This window comes from Meriones unguiculatus, chromosome 21 (assembly GCF_030254825.1).
Source record: "Meriones unguiculatus strain TT.TT164.6M chromosome 21, Bangor_MerUng_6.1, whole genome shotgun sequence".
Classification (NCBI taxonomy): domain Eukaryota; kingdom Metazoa; phylum Chordata; class Mammalia; order Rodentia; family Muridae; genus Meriones; species Meriones unguiculatus.
The window spans coordinates 26,670,410-26,685,736 of record NC_083368.1 but is presented as its reverse complement, the minus strand read 5'-3'; the positions used below and the strand labels follow the sequence as shown (position 1 = coordinate 26,685,736).

Sequence of the window (15,327 nt, the reverse complement as noted above, 5' to 3'; positions counted from 1 at the left end):
TCTGTTCCTTTAGTGGCCACTTTTCCCTCCTAAATCTGACTACCAAGGTCAAGCTTTCAAAGTGCTGGACTCCCGAAATCAAAAGCCTCCTTTGGCTCACCTAATTAAAAGCTCAATTAAAATTAAGCATTTCATTCTATCACAGAGTTTTCTCTTCTACCTTCTTTAGCCTCCATCTTGCTATGTGCCACATCTCTTTCCTCTCTATCTAGATAGTGTTTTGTCCCATCCCTCCACAATGGGATAAACAAATCCTTCTCTCTTGATCCCTTTTGCTTCTTCCTCATCCTCTATCTCCTGCCCTTGTCTCTTATTTCCCTGAGCTTTGATCCTGTGGGGAAAATAAATGTTCTTTGTCCTGAGAACTTAGTTCTTTAAAAAAATTATTTATTTTTTTTATAAATTACAGTTTATTCATTTTGTACCCCAGCTGCAGACCCCTCCTTCATGCCATCCCAATCCCACCTTTCTTCCCTCATCTCCTCCTATGGCCCTCCCCAAGTCCACTAATAAGGGTGGTCTTCCTTCCCTTCCATATGACCCTAGCTTATCAGGTCTCACCAGGAGTGGCTGCATTATTTTCCTCTGTGGTATGGTAAGGCTGCTCACCTATCAGGGGGAGGTGATCAAAGAAGCCATCCACTGAGTTCATGTAAGAGACAGTGTCTGTTCCCATTACAAAGGAACCTACTTGGAGACTGAGCTGCCACGGGCTACATCTGTGCAGGGGTTCTAGATTATCTCCATGCATGGTCCATTCATGGTCCTTGGTTAGAGTATCAGTCTCAGCAAAGACCCCTGTGCCCAGATGTTTTGGTTCTGTTGCTCTCCTTGTGTGGATCCTGTCCCCTGCAGGTCTTTATTTCTCCCCCTTCTTTCATAAGATTCCTTCCACTCTGCCTGAAGTTTGGCTATGTGTCTCAGCATCTGCTTTGATACCTTGCTGGGTAGAGTCTTTCAAAGGCCCTCTGCAGTAGGCTTGGAGAACTTGGATGTTGTCTTGGGATGGCCAAGCTGATACATTTTATCAAGCAGGGCCCAAATTGTTATATAAATTCTCCTCCAATGGAGGACAGTTGAGGGATGAATGAATGGGAGGATCAATTTGAAGAGATTGCAAGAAATTTATCATTCATATATACATATATATATATACATTAGATATATTCTGCTTCTCTCAAAGTCAGTTGATTATATTATCATCAGAGAAAGAAAGCAAATTGGCTGCTGCTAATGCCCTGAACTTTCCCTCACTTCACTCCTGATGATTGTCTAGTTTGTAGGAATTTAACCAAGCAATCGTCTAAGCAGGGGTCACCTGGACTTGGAAAACAAGTAGATGACTACTTGTTTTCCAAGTATCAGTGGCTTCCATTTCTTTCTTTTCTTTCTTTCTTTTTATGCTAGAGAAACCTAGGTAGGTGTACACAGCTTCACTGGGGGTCTGCTCCATCCCGTTCTTATCCTGAAGCTCAGATGAAAACCCCTCTGTTAAATGTTTGATGAGTACCTAACTGGAGTGTTTGCCTATGTCTGTGCTCTGAGCTTGCTTCTTTATGGAAAGTGGTACTCTGCTCTGGCCAAGTATTATTTAATCAACAGCTGGCCAAGCATTATTTAATCCAAGTGCTGAGCCCATCATTGTTTTGAGGATAGGAGAGTTTAAGTGTTTTGCTTTTGACTTTAATCATTGAGTGTGGTATGTTAGTCTATGGCCCACCTAGAGAAGATATACCTTTAGTGTGTGTTGTCATTATCCAGTCTGCTGGAGGTAGAGAAGGAAGAAAGGACAAAAGACTGAGTTGACTTTTTCATACGGACTAGGGATGCCATTCTTCTGATTTTCCATGTCAGAATTCAGGGTTCTCTGGAATTTGAACCCTGATGCACAGCAGCTTCTCCTGAGGCTCTTATGGTCTTCAGTTTCATGACATTATCACCTTTGTTTAGAGCACTTCAGATTTAGACTGAACCACTTGGCTGGGTCTCCTGCTTCACCTGCTTGCAAACAACCTGTTGTGACCCTATTCGAGAAAGCCGATTCTCCTGGGAAATTCTTCTCAGACAGCCCACTTTAGGCTCTGGCTGTGTCTATCTGAAGAACGCTGTTAATACACTTAGTATGGCATCTTCAGGTTCCATCCATGTCATGTGTATCATAATTCAATTGTTTTTTTTTAATTTGAATTTTTATTTGTACTCATGATTATTTTATTTACGTTAGAATAATCTCATTCTAGAACATATATAGGAAATATTGGATTTAGCCACTTAATTGACAATGTATCACACCCTTGGTTATTAACATACATATCTAATGTATTCTGGGGGCACTCATTCAAGCCGCATGAGTGTCTTGTATGGCTTCAGTAAGAAATTGCCACATATCTGGCCTACATGAAACATATACTGAAAGTATAATAACCTATGGAATGACTTGAAGGGGAAGTAATATGTGACTTTTCAGACTGGTCCATGGCAGAGAGGACTACCTGTGCAGCACAGCCATGTTTACACCCCTCTTTTCTGTGATGGTATCGGTGAGAAGCATCCTCTCAAAGGTCACTGTTTTCTCTCCTTACGTCCGTGAAAACCCAGTCATTCACGTAACTCTCCCAGGACTGTGAGTAGAAAGGGTTTATATGTTTTTGTTTTTAAATCTGGACTTCTCCCCCAACTCCATCTTCCACCTGAAGGTAAAGGACTCTGAAGTCCTAGAAAAGAAAGGCAGAACAATATGACTACTTCCTATGTGCTGACTCATCAATCTAAGGAACAAGTTGAGTCAAAGTAGGTGAGGGGTCAGTGCCTTCCAATCAAAATGAAGAGGGCCACCGGGAGAAGAAAAGGCACATTCTCATTGGCTGGAGTGAGTGTTCCTAAAAGGCACCTGAGGGATCTGGGTTTTATAGATGAAGACCAAGAAGGATATTCTAACAAAAATAGCTATTACAGTTGTATTGATGAAATAGAACAGCAAAGTACGAACAATACAGCCAGTCTTGATGAGACCTGATAGGTTAGGGTTAGATGGAAGGGGAGGAGGACCTCCACTATCAGTGGACTAGGGGAGGGACATAGGGAGAGAAGGAAGAGCGTGGGTGAGATTTGGAGGGGGCGAGGGACTGAGCTACAACTGGGATACAAAGTAAATAAATTATAAAAATAAATTAACAAAAAGGAAAAAAAAAGTGGAAAACAAAAGAGAATAGCCAAGGACGCTTATTCACCACTGGGCACGTATGTTCTACATTCCAAGTAACAGCTATAAAAGCAGAAAAAGCCATGCAGTGGTTATTTATGAATGTTATGGGGCAAAGTGTCCACAGAAACTTTCCATGCTGGTCAGGATGACCTGAGTGACTGCAGACTCACGGCTTAGGTTTCAATAGGGTGAAAAAAAAAATACGTGCCCTCATTTTCCTGACAACTTAAACACTTTCTCCAATGGAAAGCATATCTGCCAACCAGGAACATCTGTGCTGGACACTTACACAAAATAAGAAAACTATGTGCAAGTAATTGAGATTCTAAAACTTGCCATAGTTACTGCTAACGTAATACACAAAGAACTTGTTTTATTGAAGGAAGATACACCCGTAACCATAAGCTAATGCATGTTCCACAGACATAGTTGTCATTTGGAAAAATTGTACAAAAATAAATAGGGTAGGTTGAGTATCGTAAAATCAATCACCCATGAAGGCCAAAGTTTTCTATCGTTAATTTTTTATAATAGCAAGGATGGAGTCAAACGACTTTTGATTCCACTAAGAACTGCTTGGAAACTGCTTTTTCAAACAACTTCAGATAAACAGCAGATTCAGAGTGTTGCCATTAGACAAGAAGCTAGGACACGACTCATTCAACATTATGGCTGATACAGCCTTTGTTAGACTTGAACCTTCTAATTGGACCAAAGGTATTCAGTTACGCACGTCTTTTACAGGATGGTGATATGTTCAAATTCTAGAAGGAAATGCATGGTTCAAAGTGATTTGCATATGGAATTCACTTAAATAAAAAGCGCAGAAAAGATATAAAAGGTTTCAGAGAATTCTACTGACAAGGTCTAAACATGTCTCCAACCTCACACAGTCATCCGTGGTGTTAGAAAGGTATACAAGAAAGTAAAAGAGGCTGCCTCTTGTGGCAAAGCTCAAATTCTGAAAAATAAAATAAAATAAAAATAAATAAATAAATAAATAAATAAATAAATAAATAAGGAAACTGAAACACTATGCCTAGACTGAATATGAATGCTTGTACGGCTTGCCACTCTTCTGCTATGTGATTTTTCATATCTCTAGACTGAAGAGATGTACCTTATCATGGCATAATGTCAGGCTTAGACACATAATCAGTCTTGGCCAAAGAAATTTTAGTGGAAAAAAAAAAGGCAGAAGCTTTAGGAAGGTTTGTAGTGCTGCATGGTGCCTCGTTTTCCACTAATAAATGAGGCTGTGAGCGTGTGCTGGGGAGCGCCTGCCCCCAGCAGCTTTAAAGACTTGTAGGTTGATCTGAACAGAAGCCTGGCCCACGCCAAGTTAACCGAAAAATAGAAGCAGGCTTCCATATTCTTGTTGCAAACATGTATGTGAGTAAAGCAATTCCTTTTTTGAAAGTATTATTGTGGCAATGCTTGACTAATGAAGAGATAATTAAAACAAAATTTCTAATCTGTTAGGGAATTTCTCTCTTTTAATTTCCTCTCAAAATTCCAATAATGAAGTGCAAATCACCGAGGAGGGCTTAATTATATTATCTTTGGTATTGTATTCTTTTAAATTTTTTTTCACTCTTCTGCCTACTCAGAAAACTTTTTTTTTATAAAATGAACCTTCTTGCAGTGTCATTTTACTTAGTTCTCCTAAAATATAAATTAAAATGTACACCTAAATATTTACTTTGCATAAATTGAAAGCAAATTGTTTCGTTTCAATTTTCACAGAACATAATACCTTTTTAGATATAGAATCCTGGTGATATATGTTCCTTTTCTTGACTTTAAATAGTAGTGTTTTTCTAACACATGCATGGGGCAGTTGTTTTACTCCCATGGCCATAACCATATTCTTTCCTCAATGCAACTAGTTTGAACATTCTTTTCTGTGCTTTCCCATAAACTATTGAGAATGTTTTTGTATGTTGTATGTCTAAGATTGAAGATAGTTGTGTAGTCTGAATACACACATACACACATGTGCACACACAAACATGTACAAATATATATTTCACAAATCCAAATAATAATGATGACAAAAAGGTAACATTTACTAGTTATTCACTAAGAAGATTATTTGTAGAGAGTTTCCATTTTGTTGACTCCTAATATGGATAATCAATGATATTAAATCCAAAGATAGTTTCTTCCTGGGGAACAAAACATTTACAGTTGACACTTGGTCTGAGTTAAAAATGCACATCCAGTTGGCTTGAGATAAAAAACATTTGAGCAGAAGACTTTAATGTTAAAAAAGAGAATTTACTTCCCTAATCCCTTTTCTGCCCATGTCCGTCACCATTTCCTATGAGTTGCATGTATCTGAGCAAAGAATGGGGCATTTAGACAAAAATGAAAAAGAAAACACAAATAATAGTTAAAATAAGATTTCATGGCCTTTAAATCCCATAGAATTTAGCAAGCATGGAATCCAATCTGCATTACAAAATAGTTTATGTAAATGTTTTAGACATTGAAAAAAAGAGGGATAAAATTTTATTTCAAGTAGAGAGAATCAATTTAGTTGAATACAGTTTGATGACAACTGGACTTCATTCAAACCAATTTCCCCCAAGCAAAAATAAAAACACTCTTCCTCTTAAGAATGATTATGCAAAACTGTTTCCCTCTTTTAGATTGTGAGGGTATTTTTGGCATAACTAACTGAGAAAACAATATAATTTGAATCTACTTAGTGTAACAAAAAGAACTATAGAAATTCTAGAAGAAAAAGTTATTGAGATACAAATTAGTTTAATAAGAAAACACTAAAAGAAGAAACAATTTGTTCTTTGAAAAATCTCACTCATAAGCCTCTGTGTAATAATTATGGAATTAAACTACTTTTAAAATCAATTTTATAAGAAAGTCTATGAGTTTTCTATTCTAAAAAGCAAGTATAAATATTTGAGTTGGTCCATGTTATATGCAAGCTCAAGTTAATTTTGGAACCAGAATGTCTTGAACACCTATTAATAATATTCTCCTATATTTCTTTAAAACAAAATATCTCTACATTATAAAATAAACGCAAGGCTCCCTGATAGTGAAATCATGCTTTCTCCAGGCATATAGTTAATAATATCTTTATCATTTGCATATTCATTTTCAACTTGACTGAAAATGTATCTGGGTAGAAAAAAATTACATAAGAAAATTCAAAATAGATCAGTTATTTCAGCATTTAGAGATCGTTCCTTTCCCACCCTATTCTGAATAGATTCCTGTTAACCCCTGCAAATAACGATAAACTAGTGTTCTCTGTCATTTGTGACTTTTGTGTGTTTCTGCCCTGGCTAGCTCAAGACCTAGGATGGGAGTGGGTGTTGCTGGATTAGATCCAGACTTTGCTCTCTGGGAGGCCTATGTCTATCATTATCCACAACTATTATTTATTTTCTAGACAATGATTCCTTGCTTCTCTGAGCAGGGCTGAAGTAATCTCTGTGTGGACTTAACTATTTGTGGTTGATAATTTTTTCCCCCTTGACAGCTTTTGTTAGTAGATCATTTCCGGTGTCTCATTGGATCTCTTCTTCATCTCAAAAGAGATGTCTGTCATCCTTCAACAAGGACTCTTATGAAGTCAGTTTGCCCTATAGCATTGGTGGTTGTTCTTAGTGATTTCCTATCCAGGGAAACTCATCCTACTAATTCCCTACAATTTTTCTTTTTGCCTTATTTACTTTGAAGGAAGCTTGGTATTCTTCATAGTGGGTCCTACCTCTACAATACTAGATTTCCCATACTGTCTGGCTTACTATTTAATGTGCATTATGAGTAGATTTTTTTTTCCTGATGGATACTGTGCAAGTTTTGTTTTAAAAACCCCAGAAATTGTAAATTGAATACGTAATGTTTATTTTAACTTTAATATAATAAAGCAACTTTGTAATTCTTTGGGGTTTCTTCAGAATGTATTTCCCGCGTGGTATTTTGCATGTCTGTGTTTGTCATGTTTTCTTTTTCTCTTTCTTTCTTTCTTTCTTTCTTTCTTTCTTTCTTTCTTTCTTTCTTTCTTTCTTCTCTCTCTCTCTCTCTCTCTGTGTGTGTGTGTGTGAGAGAGAGAGAGAGAGAAACAGAGACAGAACAGAAAGAAAGGGAAAAAGACTTGATATGGGAATCACTCAAAGCCAATTTTCAAGCTGTTTTGTTTTCAGAGTTATCTATTCTGTGATTTCTGGAAAAGTAGGCTTATGGGAAATGCTGATTGTTACATTCCTTCTAAATTCTACATTTTTTAAAAATATGATCTCATTTTCTGTAAGGTGACATTACTTACAACTCACAGTAACAATTCATGGTAACAATACTCTGCTTCCAAACTTAGCCATATACGGAAAGTTACATAGATATTCTAGTTTCCTATCACAGTAATAGTTCTGGCAAATGCTTTTCCAACCTTATAATATTGTTAGTATTGTTGCTACTTTTCTTCCCATACTTCTAATAATATTTTTACTATTCACTGCTCTGTTTTGAAGCTGTGACTGGGAAGTGTTGTAGATGGCACTGATCTACTTCTATTATTATTATTACTATTATTATTACTATTATTATTTTGGTCAGCAAATGCCAAGACAGTATTAGATAGCAAATAACCGTAAAATTTATGTATTTTTGGACATGGTCCTCCCAAAGAGCTACAGGCTATTTTCTAGTTCAAGGCTGGATATTTGATTTGGACATTGCTGAGATTGTCTACAATTTTTCTCCATGAACAGCTATACAGACATAATTTTCTAAATGCATAGGCAATTGAGGTATCAAGGGCAGACCACTCAATCATGTCTTGAGCTTCTGTTCAAGTGTATCATTTAAGGTTCTGTTACCTATAGCAAATCTTATGGGAAAAGTCCACCATGGACCAAGTAAAGAAATGTATATCACACATCTGTGTCTTATATATCACCCATGGTCTTGTATTTGAGCCAGACCATGATGGATTTAAAAAGTCAATAGTTATCAATCTATCTACCTAACACCCAGCTATCAAGTCCCTTGTACACTAACAGAGTTAGAGCCACAACAATATAAAAGAAGATGGTGAAATTTATAAGTTAAACACACACATACATACACAAAAACACACACATGCATGCACATATACACATATGTGTATATGCCTTTTGGGGACCTCTAACTCTTCTTATTTACATGATAATATAAAAACAGAGCAATACCTATTAATAATGAATTTAACTCCCAAGTGAAGCCTTTTATCAAAATATTTAAACAATTACCCCAGTAGTCATTTATACACTAATTTCTTCCTATCATATTTAGTCACATAACATGCCATGTCAACAGCATTTTCCTCTTTTCTCTATTTTATTATGGTAATTATTTATACATTATGGACCATCTATCTCTCATATCTATTCTTAATGACTTTTATTAGTTCGTAAAATGTATTTGAATACAGTTGTTTCTGGTTTACGCATATTTGGAATTACCAGGCATTTGTTTTTTAGTTAGTTGAATTATCATTTATGATTTTTATTTTGAATACTGAATCTGAATCACAGGAAAGTTGAGTGAAATCTTGGATAGAGAAGTGTATAAAGAGGTTAATACGTATCCAACATTCATACATGTGATAGAAAACAAATCTGGCTGCATAATTTTATGAACCTCAAGGGAAAATGTTAATTCTCATCATAAATTCCAAAACAGAAGTCACATATCTTTAACTTATGACTTATGGAAGCAAATAAGGAAAAATCAAGAAAAATTAAAATTTGGAACTGGAAGATGACTCTCGATCTCAGTTGTCAATGTTTGCTAGAAATTCGAGGCCACAAGTACATTTCCTGTTTAGTTTTCAATCACACGCAGTTGAAAAAGTAAGCAGGCGAATCTTTAGCCAGTTCTTCTATATTCTTGATGTATTTTTATAAATAATGCATCTGGGACACGAGGTTATTACTTCTCTGCAACACAGAAACACTGCGTGGGGGCGTGATTTGCCAAAGGGAAGCGATTTTGAAGGCTGAGTTGGCTTCAGTAATGACAGCTTTGCCTGACACCACATCCTGCTTCATCGGGTTTCCAGGTGTTACGCATTGCTCACAGTAGAAAGCAGTTGACAAGCTGAAGATGACCAGGCCTTTTGTTGAAGTCAAAAATGTAGCTTCTGGCCAACACAGTAAGAGCATTATCAGTGTGAGTGACAACCCAAGACAGTGGTGGTAAGTAGTCAGAAGAAATAGTTACTTACCACTGGATTGTTTTCTGTGCCAATGGTTTCATTTGTGGTGATTGTGTGTCTGTGTGTGTGTGTGTGTGTGTGTGTGTGTGCGTGTGCGTGTGTGTGTGTACATGTGAGGAATGCTAATGAGTTTAAGTAAGGACACGCACATGATTTATGTCTAATGGTTTGATGAACGTATGATATTGAGCAAGTATGTTTTTGTGCCTGACAGTAGCACACTATACTATATTAAACTCACATTCCACCTCTGATTAGGAAACCAAAAATAGACACGTTTACATGAAAAATAACATTAGAGGTATTTTATTTAAAACATCTTTTAAAAACATTTACTTTAATAATCTTCTAACTCTGTTAGTGATGAATGTATTTGAGAATTCAGTGTTAATATAAACGCTCTCTCCAGTTATACCATTAAGAAAGATGCTCAGTATTATACTATAAAATAATTAGACAGTAGAAACTCTGAGGAATTTGAAAAAAAATAATTTTTGGTAACCAAACAGTCATGATTTTACAGTGCAGAAGCTAGAGCTTGTTTAATGTCATGAAACATAAGACAGAACATCTGAGCAAGATCACCAAACTATTATTGAATTCCAGCCCATAATTCATATTATTCAGTTCTTTGGTTCACTTTCATCTTATAAATCATTAAATCACTACCAGCCAGTCACTCTCTGCCTTTTTTAAGTATTTCTAAATACAATTATTATTCTCCACGTATCATTTGTATGCATGCTGAAAATGGAATGCCAGCTTTTCTTGGAACCAATATGTCCATATTGTTGATATTTAGAAGAAAAGATGAAAAGAAATATAAGATGGAAAAAGTCTTTGATATTTGGGTAATTTCTCATGAATGAGAATAATAATAATTTAGCTTGCTGCTTTTTTAAAGAAGTAACTGTAAAGTATCCTGGGAACTTTGAAACTCAGAAATAATAAAAACTTAATCACAACTTGTTTGGACCTCATATTTATTCAGAGATAAGTCCTACAAAACCAGGGGGTTCTGTGTTAAACTGACATAAATTATGTGATTTACAAGGAAACACACTGTCTTGCATTGCTTATGTTTAAAACATGTTTATCATCCTGTTTCTCAGTCCCCGATTTTGCAGTTCTGAGTTACTTCCAGTGTGATATACTCTGAGATATCCATTACTGAATAGTGCCTCACTGCATGCTCACCCCAAAAGAAGCATATACAAAGTTTCTACAGACCTAGCATTATTTCACAGCCATCATCATATATGAGGTCCTTGTTGGCTGAAATATTACCCATGACTTTAATACAGCATCATTCTGCTTAACCATTACTAAAATAAACATACATACCGTTAAAACATCAGACTAAATAATTTTGTTCTAACTATGTTAAGGTGACGCATAAGAAAACACATAAACATTTATTTGCTTTACTCTCAATGATCATGCAAAGTACTCCAAACAACTTTAAAGATCATGAAACATGAGACAATATAGTCAAACCAATTTGAGAATTAAGAAGATCTCATCTGGCTCATTCAGTCTCCAGCCGCTATCAGGAGAAGAGCCCCGGCTGTGACCTTGCATGTGCAAAGGGTGATTGTGCAGAACTCGTCCTGTTTCCTTATCAAGAGGAATAAACCCGTGTATAGCATTGAGCCCCCCAATCCGAAGGCCAACAGTCCTATCCACCACAACAGGCTGATTTACCACAAGGGTGTGAGAGTACAGTCCACGTCCTACAGCTAAAGCATCCTCTTGGTCATGAAATGAAATTGGGCAGTGAAAACCATTCACTTCTTAGGTGAAAGCCACCATTGATGAGAATGAATGGGCCACCTTCAGCAGCTTCATGCACACGATCTTCAAGGACAAGTTTCCTGACCATTGGCAACCATTCACAGAGCTGATGCAATTCTTGCCAAGTCAGAAGCCTGTGGTGGTGAAGAGGAAGCAGATCAGCTGGCCAAAATTTGGCTTCTGAGCCAAACAACCCAGAGGCAATAGAGTCCAGTGATTTTTTTTTCAACCACGACCACTGTGAATAATCTAATAAATGATGAGGAGGATAGATAGATACATAGATACATAGCTAGATAGATGGATAGATAGTCAGATACTAGAAAAATAGACAGATAGAGAGGTAGCTAGATAGATGCTAGGCAGATAGTAGCTAGATAGTAGATTGATGACATCTAGATAGATAGCTAGATAGATGTTAGATAGGTAGTAGACAGATGAATGATAGAAAATAGATAGAACATAGATAGATAGATGATAGATGGATAATAGACAGACAGAGAGACAGATATATAGAAAATAGATAGGATTGATCAATAGATAGATGACAGATAGAGAATAGAACTCGTTTGACTATTTCATTCCAAAATCCGCATGTAGGAAGTTCAAGTCTTGAGATTGGTGGTAATGAGTTGCAGGTCTTTGGGAGACCCTTTGGGTATAAAGATAGAGTTCTCACCAATAGGATGGGCACTCTCAAAGGACAGGTTGGTTGCATGTAGAAGTCTTTTAATGTATAGTAGTAGGTTTTTCCTCTCATCCCGAAGCTCCAAGAATAATTAGTCATGAGATTCAAGATAAGTATTTAAAAATACCTAGGCCATATTGCTAGCCTCTTCTCATATTAACTCATAATTTAAAATAACCCATTATACAAATTTACATTCTGCCATGTGGCTGGTGACCTGGGCTCAGGTACCGTGCAACCATCTTGCTGGCTCAAATCTCATGCACCTGGCTCTATCCCATAATTCTTTCTACCTCCTTCTTTCTACTTCCCATTTTCTGCCTAAGCTATAGGCCATCAGATTTATTATTGACAGGTGCTACATCCATATAATACACAGTGTATTCCTTGTACAGTGTGGTCGTTGGTTATGACAGTACAAATGAACTAAGAAAAAGTGATATTTGGGTCTTGAAAATATGAGTAAAATTTGACAGTATTATTATTTTATAAAAGAATGCTTTTATTCTATACTTTTGGAAAAAATGATGATAATCGGAGTGGGATTTCAACGATAAAGAGTAAGAGAGCAGGGAGCTAATAGATAGGAGAGAATCAGTTGAATCTCTGTAATGACACAGTAACTCTAGGTCTATGACTTATGGACAGTGGATGACAAACTGCCAATCGAAGCTATGTGAGGCCATGCATAAATGCAGCCTGCTCGTGTCATTGTTGATGAGTTTAAAAGAGTGTGTACACACACATATGGGTGGAATTCTGAAAATTCAGTTTTTGATAAAATATAAAGAATTATGGAGAGATTAACTAAATAAAGCAGATTGCCCACTAGAATGTGAAGAGAAGATCTCAGGCTGTCCCAAGATCCAGTTTATTAGAAATAATAAAGTAAATGCAATCAAAAAAGACATTTTATTTTAGTTTGTACAAAAATTCTTGTTAGACTTAAATAGATATTTTAGATCAGCTTTGTTTTCCTCTACAAAGTTCCATGTGACATAAATATCTGGACACTATATTTCTTTAGATACTTCATGAGCATTTTTTTTTGAAAAAAAAATTCTCAAAATACTTCTGGATACCAATGTTTCTGGAGCTATAATAATTCATAATAAATTAGAGGCAATATGTATCATTTAATTTTAGTACATGTGCATATGGGAATATTTTTCTGTTGGTCCCTCAAACACAAAGTATTTTTCTCTTTCTCAGAAGTGTCTTTTCTTATGGGTATAACCATATTAGCATGCTAACCCTAATTAATAAAATTTAATTTCCTATGATTAATTTTATCTCCAAGTGGGAGTTTTCTTAAGTTTAAGCTAATATGTAAACTTAATAAATTTTAAAATCATTATCACTTTGCGATGCTGACCTGATTTTGTGAAATAATACATACTGCATTTAGACTTCTTTTAGGTTCATAAATGTAGGTACCAAGGAATACTCAGATGTAATTATCCCAAAAGCAATATGGTATCACTACCAGAGAAGATAGTTCTTTGGGAGAAAAGAGTGTCACTTAGATATTCTTTATTCCTGGGTTCAAGTTCTGTAATGAAATTAAAATGAGTAAGGAAAATTTAATGCCTTTATGTCTAGTCTACCTTTGTTCATTAGGAAATTCACTGGTAGCCCAGCTTTGAACTGGGGCATTTTTGTAAAGTGTGTAATGCAGAGTTCTGTGTTTGACAGGGTATGGAAGATACAGAATTATAGCTACTATGGCATCAGCTGGACTAAACTGCTTCCTTTCAGCATGAATATTTAGCTACCTTCTTTCTCTGTTTTCATAATCCAGTATTTATAATTATCATATCTTCAGCAGTTAGATTGGATTATGTTGGAGGGTTCAGATGAATAGAGAACTAAGAATTGAATGAATAAAGACAACAATATTAAAATCAAGTAAATAAAAGAGGAAGAATGATGATAGGTAGTTATTTTTCTCATACTTCTGTTTATGCTGTAGTTTGTGCTTGAGATTATAAATTTTGCTATGTCTTTGATCACTTCTCTCTGAGAGGGGAGCAGTCTTACCAGGCCACAGAGGAAGACAATGCAGCCAGCCCTGATGAGACCTGATAGGCTAGGGTCAGATGGAAGGGGAGGAGGATCTCCCCTATCAGTGGACTGGGGAAGAGTCATAAGAGGAGAAGAGGCAAGAATGTGGAATTGGGAGAGGATGAGGAAGGAGGCTACAACTGGGATCCCAAGTAAATAAATTGTAATAAATATAAAAATAAATAAAAAGTGAACTTCACTATGTAACTTATATCTATAAATGGCCTTTTAATACATCTTTAAAATTTTGGGAACTATATAATGCCAATGTGAATTTTACCAAGTCTTTATATTACCTGTTCCTTAAAATGTTAAAACTAACAAATCTTAGCCAGACAGTGGTTGACACATGCCTTTAATCCCAGCATTCAATAGGCAGAGACAGGTCGATCTTTGTGAGTTGAAGTCCAGCCTGGTCTACAAAGTGAGTTCCAGGATAGACTGGGCTACACGAAAAACACTGCTTTGAACACCCTAAACACAAACAAACAAGCAAAACTAACAGTCTAGACAACCTCGGTGTTTCTGTGTTTTTGAGGTTTAACCACTGAGAGATCTGTCTGTCAGTCATCATATTAAAAAAAAAAAAGCCTGATTAAATAAATAAAGCACAAGGAATTTGTATGGACTCAAAATGTATCCAAATCAGTGATGAATGAGAACAGTTTTTATAATTCTTCCTTTAGAAATACTTGGTATATATTTTCTTCACCTTTGAATATTTTTTCTTTACACTCTAATATGTTCTAACCCAAAGCCAGTGGATCCTTCCTGGCTTACTATAATGTCCAGCTTGTACTCAATACCTTGTCTTAAACCTTACTCATTTTTAAAATAACTTTTTGCATGAATAAAAGCTATGTCTAAAAACCAAATCGTGTTTGGCATAACAAAATGCCTCACCGTTCAGTGGGATAAAACAACAGTCACTTATTTTCGATCAAATTCTATGAGCTAATGTCAGCAGGGTGCATTGAAGACAGGCAAAACCATGTGGGTGGAGAGGATGAAGACAGTTTGAGCAGGACCACGAGCTTTCATTTGCTTTTTCCCCTACTGAGGAACTGGAAATGTCTTCTGTTATTCTCTATATGATGTGCCCACAAATGCGGTCACTTCCCTTGCCTCTTTTGAGTGTTCTCATGAATTAATATCTTAATTCGTTAGAGTTTTAAAATTTCTATTTTCAGAATAAGAATTCCAGGGTTAAATGGGTAACCTTGAATATGTTAAGCCCTGTGTATGCTTTTTGTTCCGTAGGATTTGGGTTGGTTCAGTGTAAGAAAGGGCTACAGACAGACAGCTTGAATGTCTGGTCCCAGGGTATTGTAGAGTAGGTAGCACAAA

The 15,327-nt window shown here is 36.2% G+C and overlaps 1 pseudogene; it reads right to left on the bottom strand.

The window, feature by feature from the left end:
• Window positions 1-15,327, bottom strand: part of LOC110539775 (large ribosomal subunit protein eL21-like) — a 78,116-nt pseudogene that overhangs the window by 35,273 nt on the left and 27,516 nt on the right.